The 16112-nt window shown below is 50.3% G+C and overlaps 1 protein-coding gene across 2 annotated transcripts in view; it reads left to right on the top strand.

Moving 5' to 3' along the window:
- The first annotated feature begins 1480 nt into the window (after positions 1 to 1480).
- The window catches only part of LOC134928511 (7-alpha-hydroxycholest-4-en-3-one 12-alpha-hydroxylase-like), a 46893-nt gene continuing 32261 nt past the window's right edge, over positions 1481 to 16112 (top strand). The window contains exon 1 of one of the 2 annotated variants that reach the window (XM_063924346.1): positions 1481 to 1502. The gene's annotated coding sequence lies outside the window, so the exon portion shown is untranslated. Of the gene's footprint in view, positions 1503 to 2204; positions 2321 to 16112 lie in introns of those variants that run through there. The other variant, XM_063924345.1, reaches the window with a different exon arrangement.

Genomic DNA, 16112 nt, shown 5'->3' with positions numbered 1-16112 from the left:
AGAGCCCATGAGTCCAGGGGGGCCCACACGTCCCCTTCCAGCCCCCTATTTGAAGCCACACCCCCGCACCGCACGTTGCTGTGACGACCTGGCTGCCTCCTCCCGCAGGGTGCAGCCAGAAAATCTGCAACCATGACTATATATATTTCTCAGGGGACCCAGACCATGTACTAATGGTTAGCCAAGCCTCTAAGCATGGGCCCCTACCACAGCATCCCCCCCCCGGTGGGCCCTTCATGCCCCAGTCCATCACTGCTCCTGCGAGCAGTGGGTTCTCTCAGCTCTCTCTCTTTCTGTCAGCCAGCAGGGGTACACTGAAGCACATTCTTGAGCCACATTTATCCAGACAGCAGCAGGGTTAGGGGATCGCATCCAGTCACATGCTGTAGCTGGGGCTCTCTCTGTCTATGGGCCTAATTCAGACCTCATCGCTGCTGTGCATTTTTGCACAGCAGCCGATCAGAACTGAACTGCGCATGCACCGCAGCGCATACCAGACAGCCGACGGCTGTCTCAGCCCTGCGATTGCCTCTGCCTGACTGACAGGCAGGGTCGGTCGCTGGGCGGGTGGGGGCGGGTCGGCGGCATTTGGCTGCCGTTTAGGGGGCGCGGTCCGGGCAACACTCAGGTCTGAATTAGGCCCTATATACAGCTTGTATGGTGTATAGTGTGTGTTTACTTTCTGCATAGTGTATGTGTGAATATAGAGGGTGAATCACTACCGATCACATAAGTGATCCTCTGTGCAGTTTCCCGATGGCAACAGGTCCTGCGATGCAATCGCAGTAATGCAAACACCTCTGCCTGATCGTCAGGCATGGGCACAGGTAGTCAGCATTGCCAGGAACGGGGGCGGTGGTCCTTGTCTTCCGGGACTGGCGTGGCCAAGGACTGCAGTTTTCTCGGCCTCACAAGGCCACCTGCAACGGCAAACCTGCCGTCACAGATGAACAACGCAACCTGCATTTGCATTGCTAAGGATTGCAAGCGCAAAGCTGCTGTAAACAGATTTGCAGTTGCAATCCTTAGTGTGTAAGACCTGCGTTTATTTGCAAGTATGTCAAAGAGAACAGGTCCCACCTACCTAGTAAAGACATACCTCCAAACTTTTCAGAGCCGAGATTCGGGACCCTTGCGTGGCGTAGTGGCACGCAACCCGGCAAAGGGGCATGGTCCTGTGTGGGTGTGGCCTCTGCTGAGTGGGTGTGGCCTCGCTGCACAGACCCGTTTTTCGCTATTTTGGTAACGTGCCCATCGCTCCCGATGCGTACGGCATCTATCAGAAATCACTTGCTGCTTTGCAGAGCAGTGGGAGATCAAAGGATCCCCCAATGGCCCCTCCCACCTGTGGGACACTGCGACCTGTGGGTGGGACAGCAGGACAGTGTTCGAATAGTGTGACTGTCCTGCTGTAATCGAGACAGTTTGGAGTTATGGTAAAGATGATTCCAGATGAAGCACTGACAGATGAGTGGAGGTGTGCCGTGCGTCATCTTCATTAGGTAGGTAGGTGTATGGGAGAGGTGTCTCAGTGTATGTCATCTGTAGAAGGGAATGAGAGCTGTTAGGGGGCGTGGCCTCACATCGGCTCCGCCCCCCATCTCCAGTGTGCAATTGCTATACTGACAATTAGTAGAAATACTTTATACCCTACAGTATATTTCCCTGAAAATGAGTAATGCTACAATATATTTGTCATCTGAGCACCAGTATTGCCCTGCTTGGGTTGGCTGCACCTCGTCCATGAACTCTGTATGCCCAGCGCCAGTGGTAGAAGGATTGGAGGGGGGGGGGGGGGTTCTATTCCCTGTGCTGCTTCTTAGTAGATGGGAAGCGGTGGGGAGTCAGGGACTGTGGTGCTGGACAGTGACATCATTGTCCCCTAACGGTGAAACCATTTCTGATAGACGACCATCTAGGTTTGTCTAATTGTAATGCTGAACCTGGGTACACAGGGTATGCAGATGTGGTTCCTGCTGTTACATGGACCAACACTGGTTAATCAGAATCAGAATCAGAATCAGCTTTATTGGCCAGGTATACTTATGTATACTAGGAATTTGTCTTCGGTTTGCTATACAACAGCCAAGTAGGTAACAGGTAAGCAGGTGTGTGTGTGTGTGTGTGTGTGTGTGTGGGGGGGGGGGGGGGGGCAAGTAAAGTTACACAGATAGGTATACCGTAGGGACACAAGTGAGTTACATGTACGTCTAGTCAGTCAATGTTCAGGAGTTCAGCAGGCGGACAGCTTGGGGAAAGAAACTTTTGAGGCTTCTGGTGGATCTGGCGGGGACAGCCCTGTAACGCCTGCCTGAAGGAAGCAAGTTAAACATGCTGTGGCCGGGGTGTAGCTGGTCTTTTACTATCTTCATTGCCCGCTTTTTAGCTCTGGACAAGTACAGGTCCTGGACTGAGGGAAGGTCGGCCCCGATGATCTTCTCTGCGGTTCTGACCACCTTTTGGAGCCTGCATATGTCCCTCGCGCTGGCGGAGCTGTACCATACGAGTATCGAGGAGCACAGTACCGACTCCACAATCGCGGAGTAGAAGAGGAGCAGGAGCTTCTGTGGAATGTTGAACTTCCTTAGTTGCCTGAGGAAGAACAACCTCTGCTGCGCTTTCCTACAAGCACGTATCCAGGCAGGAGACCCCACATACAAAGACGGCGATACCGTTAGTGATTACCAATATGTGTATATTTATCACATGGAGAAGCTGCTGCATTGCTGTAAGTGTCACATCAGCAACACTGTTAGTAATTACATACTGGCCGCAACTTATTAACTGGTGTATATTAATACAGTAGCTAGGACTCACCTTTGCTGCATTTACGCGTTTTGCACATCAGAGTTATTAGGTTATTATACTACCCTGTTTATTCACCGGGGCTCTGTGGGGTGTGTGAAATCCTCATCTATTGCCCGTACGGAACCCAGAGAGACAAATTGGGGTGTTACACACCGCTGGGTTACATGAGGGACCTATTCCTGTAGTGATAATGGGTTAATAGATAGTTACTAGGTTACAGCGGCTCTATAGTACTGTAGCTGCCAGAATTTGGACACAATGGGGTAATTCAGAGTTGATCGCAGCAGCAAATTTGTTAGCAGTTGGGCAAAACCATGGGGGTCATTCCGAGTTGATTGCTAGCTGAATTTGTTCGATGCGCAGCGATGAGGCTAAAAACCGACACTTCTGCGCATGCGTAAGCGGCGCAATGCGCACGCGCGATGAACTTTCACAACGGCCGATGTCGTTTCACACAAGGTCTAGCGAAGCATTTCAGTTGCACTGCTGGCCGCAGAGTGATTGACATGAAGAGGGCGTTACTGGGTATCAACTGACCGTTTTCAGGGAGTGTTCGAAAAAACGCAGGCGTGCCATGAAAAACGCAGGCGTGGCTGGGCGAACGCAGGGCGTGTTCGTGACGTCAAAACAAGAACTGAACAGTCTGAAGTGATCGCTAGCGCTGAGTAGGTCTGAAGCTACTCAGAAACTGCACATTTTTTTTTGTAGCCGCTCTGCGATCCTTTCGTTTGCACTTCTGCTAAGCTAACATACACTCCCAGTGGGAGGCGGCATAGCGTTTGCACGGCTGCTAAAAACAGCTAGTGAGCGATCAACTCAGAATGACCCCCTATGTGCACTGCAGGTGGGGCAGATATAACATGTGCAGAGAGAGTTAGATTTGGGTGGGTTATTTTGTTTCTGTGCAGGGTAAATACTGGCTGCTTTATTTTTACACTGCAATTTAGATTTCAGTTTGAACACACCCCACCCAAATCTAACTCTCTCTGCACATGTTACATCTGCCCCAACTGCAGTGCAGCATGATTTTGTCCATTTTCTTGCTTTGCTTCCAAATCCAACTCAGGCCCATTGGGCATTATTCTGAGTGGTACGCAGTTGCATCTGCGTCCTTATGATAATGCTGCTAAACAGCTGAGACAGCGACACCTAGGTGGTCATTCCGAGTTGATCGCTCGTTGCAGATTTTCGCAGCACAGCGATCAAGCTAAAATCGGCATTTCTGCGCACGCGCGGCGTACATTCACTATGCAGTTTTACACAAGGCCGAGCGACGCTTTTCAGTCCACTGCTGATCGGGGAGTGATTGACAGGAAAGGGGCGTTTCTGGGAGGTAGTAGCTGACCGTTTTCCGGGAGTGTGCTAAAAAAACACAGGCATGTCAGTTGAAAACGCAGCCGTGCCTGGGGAAACGGGGGAGTGGCTGGCCGAACGCAGGGCGTGTTTGTGACGTCAATGCAGGAACCAAACTGACTGCAGTGATCGCAAGGTAGGAGTAGGTTTGTAGCTACTCAGAAACTGCTCGAAAATATTTACGAGCCGTTCTGCTAACCTTTCGTTCGCACTTCTGCTAAGCTAAGATACACTCCCAGAGGGCGGCGGCATAGCGTGTGCACTGCTGCTAAAAGCAGCTAGCGAGCGAACAACTCGGAATGAGGGCCCTACTGTCAGCGTCCTTAGACACTGAAGTACCAGTTGGTGCCTATTTTTCATGCACCATCGGATGCACCATGGAATCGTGCATCATCCCAATGGCTGGTGCTGTTAATGTGTCCGAGTACGGCCTCCTATTTGTGCCGCTGTGCATCCTTGTATACAACCGCTCTCAGTGACCAGAGCCGGATTAAGGCTCCGGGGGCCCGGGGTACTTAAAACAAGGGGGCCCTAAGGTCTAAAATTAAATTAATTTTATATATATATATATATGTATATATAATCACATGGGTGCTACGGTACCCTCAGTACAGGGTGTATATAATAGCGGATCCCCCAATGCGGCACTCTGGAGACTTGTGAAAGGCAGGTTTATGATGAATACATGTAAAAGTCCAAAGACGTTTCAGGGCACGTGTCACCTAGAAGAAGGGGCATGCGAGCCCCAAAATGTTGGTGCATATAGATTATATATGTGTGTGTGTGTGTGTGTGTGTGTGTGTGTGTGTGTGTGTGTGGCAGCAGACAGCTAATTTATCAAACAAGTGTTTCTAATTAAAACTATTCTGGAGATTTATAATTAAATCAAAATTTTGGGTCTAAGGATATGCAGTAAATGGGATGGACAGTTCTTGCTGAGAAGCTTGCATGGACAATCTGCCGTTGTTAAATGTAAATTGTATAATTGTGGATCACAACTAATTGCTAGCAGCTGTTATCAGTTGGAATGGGTATATAAGACCGTACCCACACACATTAACCACATCCCCTGACGAAGACTGTGATAGGTCGAAACGCGTTGGGCGTGGCTATCTGCTGAGGACGTTGTGACGTCACCCGCCGGGTCCGGAGCCGACGAGACAGTTCCAGCTCGGTTGAGCGTTATTCTGAAGGCCGTGTGGACCTCGCTGAGTTTGGATACTTTTACTGCAATGTATGTGGATATTACTCTTTTTATATAAAGTGAATGATTTTACGTTTACCGGTGCGCTCTCCTTATTTTGTTTCTAGTACCAATACCAATTACTCCCTGGCTGGGAGTGGGATTGAGCAGCACAGAACTAACAATTAATAGAGACTCTGGAGACATGGACATGCAGCGCAGGAATTGAATCCTGTTTTCATATATATATATATATATAAAACCCAGAACATTAGCTTCAAATTTCCATCTAATAAACAAAAAGTTAATGCAGCCTGTCTTACTGTGCTGATAGCCAGTGGCGGCTGCGACGAATGAAGGAGAGCACTTTCCTTTCTTTCATCTGCAGGGTATAACCACCTCCAACCCCTGCTGCGCCGCATGCCCGGGATCCCACCTCCTTCTTCCCTGCAGCCTGCGCTCCAACCAGTCATGGAGCCGCAGGCTGCAGCTTCACTTATCATTGGACAGCTGAGCCTTCGTTCGGCTCGGCTGCCCTGTACATCTCTGCAGCGCCGGCGGCTGCTTGATAGCTGTCATAGGTAAGCGCAGCGCCGCAGATCGGCAATAGAGATCCGATCTGCGGTGGGTGGTGGGGGGCCCTCTCACAGCGTGGGGCCCAGGGGTACTTACCCCCAGCGGACCCCCCTTAATCCGGCTCTGTCAGTGACACACCTGCAACACTATCATAACACACATCTTCATGCGTATTTCGAGCCACCCCTATGTCACCTCCCAGTCATATCCTGCTTACCGGGCATACCAGGCTGTAAATATTCGCGGTCGGCATCGCTCCATTCATTCCTAATGTTATAAATGGAGTGATCGCCGACTGCAAATTCTCACATTGCAGACCGGCTTGCCATGCAGCATGCCACATCGCAGCAATGATGAACATGGCTACATCTGTAAATGGTTTATAACATGGGTGCAAGTGGAATGTAAGCGTCTATGACGCAGTCTGGTACAAATACGACGCATGCAAACTGCTCCTGACCGGGATGCAGTCAATATACCAGCTGTCAGGATCCCGGCGTTCAGGAGACATACGACGGAATCTCGTCAGCCGGTGGAATACCGACGCCCAGAATCCTGACACACGTATGATATTCCCATGTGGTTTGGTGGGTCCATGCCACCAACCGAGTGGGAATAGAACCTGTAGCGAGCAAAACGAGCCACCGGGAGCGATGCGAGGTGCATGCAACGAATTTGCGAGGGGACTCGCTGTCTCGAAGCTGGGATGCCGCTGTCAGTATAGTGACAGCCGGCATCACATCAGCCTGGGAATCATATGTATCCCTCCTGACCAGAATGTATCTCACACTGGGGTACAAATACACAATTTTTGCATGCATTTTTTTTTTGTGTGTAATTTACGTCCAGCTGGCGATCATCTTTGCGCCAGCCAGTATGTGTGCCCTATAGGAGTGCAGGAGAGGTGGGAAAAACTGAAAAGTGCAGTACTAAGGGCAACAGACCTTTGTATCAAAAGGGTTAGGAAAAGCACCAGGAAAAGGAAGCCAGTGTGGTTCACAAAAGAAGTATCAACTAGTGTGAAAGCAAAAAAGATGTCTTTTAGGAAATACAAACAGACTCAAAATAATAACGACAAAGAGGTGTATCTGGACAGACGGAAGGATGCTAAGAAAGTGATCAGACGTGCAAAGGCAGAAGCTGAGGAGAAAATGGCCCAGTCAGTAGATAAAGGGGGCAAAACTTTTTTTAAGTATATAAGTGAAAGGAGAAAATCAAATGGAGGAATAATAAGACTTAAGACAGAGAGTGAGCATTTGGTGGAGGGAGACAAGGCAATAGCAGATCACCTAAATAATTATTTTTGCTCAGTATTTATTACAGAAGAAGGGATGGGGCCACAGTTAAGTTGCAAGGACATTCATAAAAATAAGGTAGATGAAAGTACATTTACAGAGGAGAAGGTCCTAACAGAACTTTCACAACTAAAAGTGGATAAATCAATGGGACCAGATGGGATACACCCAAGGATACTCAAAGAGCTAAAGAATGTGCAGTTAAAACAAAAACAAAAATAGTTAAATGGATAAGAAACTGGTTGCAGGATAGGAAACAGACAGTCGTAGTTAATGGAGTGCAATCTATGGAGGGAAATGTTACCAGTGGAGTACCCCAGGGATCTGTACTTGGTCCAGTTCTCTTTATTATCTTTGTTGGTGACATTGCAGATGGTATTGAAGGGAAGGTATGCCTTTTTGCAGATGATACAAAGATATGCAACAGTGTAGACACACCGGGAGGGGTCAAAAAAATGATTGATGACCTAGGTAGGCTTGAGAAAGGGTCAAGAACGTGGCAACTACAGCTTAATGCTAAAAAATGCAAAATCATGCACTTGGGTCTCAAAAACCCAAAGGCTAAATATAGTATCAAGGGTACTATAATGGAAACTACTGAAGAGGAAAGGGATTTAGGAGTCACTATTTCAAGTGACTTGAAGGCAGGAAAGCAATGCAACAAAGCAATGAGAAAGGCAAGTCAGATGCTTGGTTGCATAGGGAGAGGAATCAGTAGTAGGAAAAAAGAAGTGATAATGCCACTGTATAGGTCATTGGTGCGGCCTCATCTGGAATACTGTGTCCAGTTCTGGAGACCATATCTCCAGAAGGATATAAATACATTAGAGAGTGTACAAAGAAGGGCAACTAAAATGGTGCATGGCCTACATCACAAAACTTACCCGGAAAGGCTAAAAGATCTTAACATGTATAGTTTGGAGGAGAGAAGGGAAAGGGGGGACATGATAGAAACTTTCAAATATATCAAGGGTCTTAACAAAGTTCAGGAGGGAAACATTCTTCAAAGGAAGAGAAATATTAGAACTCGAGGACATACACTGAGACTGGAGGGGGGGGGGGGGGGGTTCAGGGGAAATTTAAGGAAAAATTACTTCACAGAAAGTGTAGTGGATAAGTGGAATAGTCTCCCATCAGAGGTGACAGAGGCTAAGACTGTAGAGCAATTTAAACATGCTTGGGATAGGCATATGAATATCCTTACAAAGAATTAAGGTTCAAAAAGGGTTGAGATTGCCTAAAGCAGTGGTTCTCAAACTCGGTCCTCAGGACCCCACACAGTGCATGTTTTGCAGGTAACCGAGCAAGTGCACAGGTGTATTAATTACTCACTGACACATTTTAAAAGGTCCGCAGGTGGAGATAATTATTTCACTTGTGATTCTGTGAGGAGACCTGCAAAACATGTACTGTGTGGGGTCCTGAGGACCGAGTTTGAGAACCTGTGGCCTAAAGGATAAAAAAAAAAGGGGCAGACTAGATGGGCCAAGTGGTTCTAATCTGCCGTCAAATTCTATGTTTCTATTCTCTTATTGTCCCGTGCTGCAGAACACTGTAATACTGGATAAGGACTCGGCTACATGTAGCTCGGTGAAACACCCAGCTGCTTATCATACAGTTTACTAGAAGGTGCTCCGTCCTAGGTTTTCTCCAATATAGCTTGGGCCATAAACACAAGTCCACGGGTCAGGGTCAGCTCATATCATTATTATCAGCAATCGGAGATAACGGCAATAAGCCTGATTAATTCACCGTCTTTTATTTGCATGTAAGTATGGGAATTCCTTTATTCTTGGGTTACTATAGAACAATCCCCTCTAATGCAGGAGAATCACCTCCGCACAGAACTGTCCAAATACTTGCATGGTCCTGTAGACGTGTTTGCTGCTGATGCAGAAGTGAGCGCAATTCTGTGTTGCGGATGAATCTTGCGTATTTTCGCACTGCGCATACTCAGGAGCTGAGGGTACACAACAATGGCTGATGCCGAGTAGTACACAACTGATTGACCCTGCCAAACTTTAGCTCGGCTGTGCCGTTAATGTGACAGTGCAATTGTGGGCTATGCAGAGTTCCGCATATGTTGCAGTACAATGCCCACTGATATTGATGGCAGCTATGAAAGCAAGCATACACAATGAGGCAGTATGAATGCAGAGAGGCATACAACCAGAGCTGCAAGTATGGTGGTACGGGGCGGTACTGCATACTGGAAGAAATTGCCAGTCAGTACGCAGTATCGCCGGCCTGACCACCATGCTTGCAGCTGCTGCTGTGTGAGGGGAGGAGAGCGCAGCGCGGTCCCTCAGTGCTCAGTCCGACTATCGTCTCCGACGGCAGCGTATATCTTCTCAAATGAGGTGTCGGTTCGTTAGCCAATCAGAGCTCACCGGTCCGTGAGCTCTGATTGGCTAATGAACCAGCGTCTCATTTGAGAAGATACACGCCGCCACCGGAGACCGGACGGAGCACTGAGGGACCGCACTGCGCTCTCCTCTTCTCCCCTCACACAGCAGCAGCGACAACAGCAGCGGCGAGCAGCAAGGGGAGGGAGGGGGGGGGGGGACATATGCATTGTGGCATTTGTGTATCTGGCACTATGGGGCATTTGTGTATCTGGCACTGTGAGGCATATGTGTATCTGGCACTGTCGAGCATTTGTGTATCTGGCACTGTAGGGCATATGTGTAGCTGGCACTGTGGGCATTGGTGTATCTGGCACTGTGGGGGCATTGGTGTATCTGGCACTGTGGGGCATATTTGTATCTGGCACTGTAGGAGCATATCTGGCACTGCTGGGGACAAATTTGTATCTGGCACGGTGGGGGCGTATCTGGCACTGTGGGGGCATATTTGACTCTGGCACTGTGGGGGCATATGTGTATCTGGCACTATTGGGGTCATATGTGTTTCTGGCCCCCCATATTGGTATTATGCCCCCATTTTCATTCGCCACACCCCATGTGGCATGTGGCCACACCCATTTTTTGTCACTACAAAAAAATTTCTACTTGCATCACTGCATACAACTCAGCCTACGGGCGGATACTGACATATACTTTCGTGCACACAATGTGGGCGCGATTGCAGCCGGCTCACCTCTGTGCAGCCCCCCTTATGAGCAGAGTGGATATGAGGCCTATGTAAAATTACATTTATATCAACAATAAAAAATCTACTTTTTTCCACAATTTAAAAAATCTAATTTACTAACACAGCAAAATCTTTCCAGGAGAATAAGCGTCACTTATAGCTGTGAGGCCCTTGTTCTGCTCCACTGCGCGTATGCGGGGTCCCGGCGCAGGCATGATGCTGGGAGTCCAGTTTCAGCTTCCACTGTTATTACAAAGATAGGTAATAAATGCTTAATACACAGAGATATAACAGTAGATATAAAGACACTGGAAAACCAGAGCCGTCTATGTCCACCGAAAACTGTTTTCACTGACAACCACTTAAATCAGGACAGTTGGGGAAATGTTGGTCATTAATCGTATCGCATGGGGTTGGGTATGAGTGACCAGCGGTTGGGATACCGCCCGTCACCATCCCGACACTGGGATCCTGGTGTTTAGAATGCCGGTGGGGGGCGAGCGCAACAAAGCCCCTTGTTTTACTCGCCTGCGCTCGCCACAGGTTCTATTCCCGCTGACTATCGGGCTTACCACAGGGCAGTATTCCAGCGTTGGTATAGTGAACTGCTGCCTGCTTGTAGGCCCTCTCGGCTCTTGCTGCTCCCCATGCCCCTTCCTTATCTCTCCCCTCCTACACCTCTTCTGTGGTCCAATCTGTATACTGTATGTACACTGGTGATCATTCCGAGTTGTTCGCTCGCAAGCTGCTTTTAGCAGCTTTGCACACGCTAAGCCGCCGCCTACTGGGAGTGAATCTTAGCTTATCAAAATTGCGAACGAAAGATTCGCAATATTGCGAAAAGACTTCTCTGTTCAGTTTCTGAGTAGCTCGAGACTTACTCTTCCAGTGCGATCAGTTCAGTGCTTGTCGTTCCTGGTTTGACGTCACAAACACACCCAGCGTTCGCCCAGACACTCCTCCGTTTCTCCAGCCACTCCCGCGTTTTTCCCAGAAACGGTAGCGTTTTTTCACACACTCCCATAAAACGGCCAGTTTCCGCCCAGAAACACCCACTTCCTGTCAATCACACTCCGATCTCCAGAACGAAGAAAAAACCTCGTAATGCCGTGAGTAAAATACCAATCTTCATAGCAAATTTACTTAGCGCAGTCGCAGTGCGAACATTGCGCATGCGCAAATAGCGGAAAATCGCTGCGATGCGAAGAAAATTACCGAGCGAACAACTCAGAATGACCACCACTGTCCTGTATGACAGACACTGTTACATCACTGCGCAGAAGTACTCCCACGTCCTAAACCCGGAGGTCCTTCTATCACAGAGCACAGCTCTTATCAGGAAAGCTAGCCTTTGTGATTGTAATCACATTTCTAAGTTAATACCAGCGTTATTAACGTAGGTATGTACGTGATAAATGGCAGGATGTATTGCACCGCGGATGCGATGCGTAGTACATCCTACTCCGTATCTGGGTATCACTTGCTGTGAGATCTTGAGGTATTGATTAACACGCACACCCGTTACCCATTTGTGAACCAAGGCATGGGTATAAAGGAAATAACAGCGCCTGATAAGATGGACTTAGTTAGAACTGACTGTAATGCCCACCCCTGGTGCTCAGAGGACATTCAGGGGCTGGACAAAAGTGGGTTCCACTAATTGGGAGTACCACGGGCCGAATTCAGACCTGATCGTAGATGTGCGAAAAAACATACAATTAAATGTCTGACATGCAGGGGGACGCACAGCACAAGGCTAGTCCAGCCAGCATGCCTGGTCCTGACACCCCCCCCCCCCCCAAAGACATTCAGAATCAAAGCACGGCGGCGATACTTTTGCTCCTGCCATGTTGCTCCCTGCCTAAGCAGCCATGTTTTGGGCCACAGCAGCCCACAAATGGTCCGGAAACACCGAAAATGCTGCTGCAATGTCACCAACCCGCCCCGCGACCGTCTCTTCCTGTCAATCACCTCACCGCGCTTTAGCCTGCGACCGCTGTTGTAGCATCTTCCAGGTCTGAATGAGGTCCCATGACCCTACTGAATTCACTAGTCAGGTGGAGGGGGATGACCAGCTAAGTCCAGTGAGGAGAATGGGGAAAGAGGGGGTGAAAAGTCAGTAGTATGAAACTAACCTTTGGGTATTTTATTTTACCTTTGTCTTCTCTGCTGCACCTAAGTGCACCAAGGTTTATTAGCATAAGCCCTGCATCTATTGTTCTCAGCTGCAATACAATACAGAGAGAACAATACATCAAGGGATTAAGGGGGTCATTCCGAGTTGAAGCCAATTTTCGCAGTGCAGCGATCAGGTAAAAAAACGGCAAAACTGCGCATGCGTATGCACCGCAGTGCGCAGGCGCATCATACGGGTACAAAGAGGATCGGTGCTGGGCGATGGATTTAGCGAAGATTTCATTCGCACAGCCGAATGCAAGGAGATTGACAGAAAGCGGGTATTTATGGGTGTCAACTGACTGTTTTCTGGGAGTGTTTGGGAAAACGCAGGCGTGTCCGGGCGTTTGGAGGGCGGGTGTGTGACGTCAATTCCGCCACCAAAAAGACTAAAGTGATCGCAAGGGTTGAGTAAGTCCAGAGCTACTCTGAAACTGCACAATTTTTTTATTTGCTGCGCTCGGCTGCACAGGCGTTCGCACACTTGCAAAGCGAAAATACACTCCCCCGTGGGCGGCGACTATGCGTTTGCACGGCTGCTAAAAGTTGCTAGCGAGCGATCAACCCGGTATGACTCCCTTTGTCATTACAGCAGGGGATTAAGTCTGACTGCCCTGGCTCAATTAATACTATTAAAGGCCAAGATAAAGATGGCTCCATCTGTATTATTACACCATGAAGCACAGACTGCAGGTGACCTACAGCTACAAATCACAACATTAACCAACAAAAGCATCTTCACTCCCCACCTAATAATAAATATCATTGATTATCTCAGGTTTTACCCTGACCTTCAGTTTTCCACCTCAATGATAGCCGGGATGTTTATGACCTGAATTCTATCTAAGGAATTCACCACTATCTAGTATTAGCCTGTCATCCAGATATTTATGCTTTGCAGAAACCATCCTGAGACGCAATCTCTGGGCCCTTATTTTAGCTTGTTCTTCAAGTGGGTAGAACATAGGACCTTAGGCTGCACATGCTGTTTCACTGCGATGGCTCATTCAGCCAAGCATGTCAGCCCTGGGACACGGGTTCCGGTGAAGCACTGAAGTTACATGCTAGGGATCTTATATTACCATTACATTTCAACTTAACTTAAACCATACTTGCCTACTCTCCTGGAATGGCCGGGAGGCTCCCGAAAATCAGGTGACCCTCCCGGCCCCCCCAGAAGAGCAGGGAGTCTCCCAATTTCTGGGGTCACCCCCAGGGGCGGATCCAGAACAAAATGACAGGGGGGGCACCATGATAGGGGAAGGTGGGGGGGGGGGGGAGTGTTGGCTTTTGCGCATGCTCCTGGGAAGGTGAGTGTGGTCTCATAACAAGGGTTGTGGTGTCACAGTACCATACCAACGAGCCACAACCTCATTTTTATCACGCTGTGGGCATGGAGTACAGGTCTGGTGGGTGACAGGGTGAGTATACAAGGACAGGTCTGGTAGGGGACAGGGTGAGTGTGTGGGGACAGGTCTGGTAGCGGACAGGGTGAGTGTACAGGACAGGACTGATAGGGGACAGGGTGAGTGTGCGGGGACAGGTCTGGTAGGGGACAGGGTGAGTGTGCGGGGACAGGTCTGGTAGGGGACAGGGTGAGTGTACAGGACAGGACTGATAGGGGACAGGGTGAGTGTGCGGGGACAGGTCTGGTAGGGGACAGGGTGAGTGTGCGGGGACAGGTCTGGTAGGGGACAGCGTGAGTGTACAGGGACAGGTCTGGTAGCGGACAGGGTGAGTATACAAGGACAGGTCTGCTACGGGACAGGCTGAGTGTACAGAACAGGACTGATAGGGGACAGGGTGAGTGTGCAGGGACAGGTCTGGTAGGGGACAGGGTGTGTGTGCGGGGACAGGCCTGGTAGGGGACAGGGTGTGTGTGCGGGGACAGGTCTGGTAGGGGACAGGGTGAGTGTGCGGGGACAGGTCTGGTAGGGGACAGGGTGAGTGTGCAGGGACAGGTCTGGTAGCGGACAGGGTGAGTGTGCGGGGACAGGTCTGGTAGCGGACAGGGTGAGTGTGTGGGGACAGGTCTGGTAGGGGACAGGGTGAGTGTGCAGGGACAGGTCTGGTAGCGGACAGGGTGAGTGTGCGGGGACAGGTCTGGTAGGGGACAGGGTGAGTGTGAGGGGACAGGTCTGGTAGGGGACAGGGTGAGTGTGAGGGGACAGGTCTGGTAGGGGACAGGGTGAGTGTTCAGGGACAGGTCTGGTAGGGGACAGGGTGAGTGTGTGGGGACAGGTCTGGTAGCGGACAGGGTGAGTGTGCAGGGACAGGTCTGGTAGCGGACAGGGTGAGTGTGCAGGGACAGGTCTGGTAGGGGACAGGCTGAGTGTACAGGACAGGACTGAAAGGGGACAGGGTGAGTGTGCTGGGACAGGTCTGGTAGCGGACAGGGTGAGTGTGCGGGGACAGGTCTGGTAGGGGACAGGGTGAGTGTGCAGGGACAGGTCTGGTACCGGACAGGGTGAGTGTGCGGGGACAGGTCTGGTAGGGGACAGGGTGAGTGTGCAGGGACAGGTCTGGTAGGGGACAGGGTGAGTGTGCAGGGACAGGTCTGGTAGGGGACAGGGTGAGTGTGCGGGGACAGGTCTGGTAGCGGACAGGGTGAGTGTGCAGGGACAGGTCTGGTAGGGGACAGGGTGTGTGTGCGGGGACAGGCCTGGTAGGGGACAGGGTGTGTGTGCGGGGACAGGTCTGGTAGGGGACAGGGTGAGTGTGCGGGGACAGGTCTGGTAGCGGACAGGGTGAGTGTGCAGGGACAGGTCTGGTAGCGGACAGGGTGAGTGTGCAGGGACAGGTCTGGTAGGAGACAGGGTGAGTGTGCAGGGACAGGTCTGGTAGGGGACAGGGTGAGTGTAAGGGGACAGGTCTGGTAGGGGACAGGGTGTGTGTGCGGGGACAGGTCTGGTAGGGGACAGGGTGTGTGTGCGGGGACAGGTCTGGTAGGGCACAGGGTGTGTGTGCGGGGACAGGTCTGGTAGGGGACAGGGTGTGTGCAGGGACAGGTCTGGTAGGGGACGGAGTGAGTGTGCGGGGACAGGTCTGGTAGGGGATGGAGTGAGTGTGTACATAGGGGGCATCACCTCATACAGGGCACACGATATATAGGAATAGTATGGACAGGTATACAGGGGGAGTGACCTCAGTACACATGGCACAGTTTATAGGATATAGGGGGTATGACATACAGCACATATGGGCAATGACACTATAGGTGTATAAGAGGGGGTCTTACCCTGGCATTGGAGTTGGTCATATCATCCTCTTGGTCGCCGTGACCCGTTGCGGTGGACACTGGCGCCTTGGATGCCAGAGTGGGGCTGATGTGGAGCTTCTGTACACGGGGAGAGAGAAGGAGCCAGGCGGCCCCAGAGAGGCGCAGCACCGCACACACAAAGGCATCACCATGATCAGGCTGCCCTGACTGACAGCGACCACAGCGGGTACAGGCAGCGTCGGGACCCAGCCACAGTAGTCCCGGCTGAGGGGAAGTAGAAGCAGTGCCCCAAATCACGCCCGCTGCCACGCTGCTCTGCTCCGGCCAGCCCTGCTTCATGGTGACACGTATAGTGAAATAAATTATATTATACCCACACAAAAGCTTAAAAGCATGAAGTGAAATACAA

The sequence above is a fragment of the Pseudophryne corroboree genome, chromosome 5, assembly GCF_028390025.1.
Source record: "Pseudophryne corroboree isolate aPseCor3 chromosome 5, aPseCor3.hap2, whole genome shotgun sequence".
Lineage (NCBI taxonomy): Eukaryota > Metazoa > Chordata > Amphibia > Anura > Myobatrachidae > Pseudophryne > Pseudophryne corroboree.
This window is presented reverse-complemented; position numbering and strand designations above follow the sequence as displayed.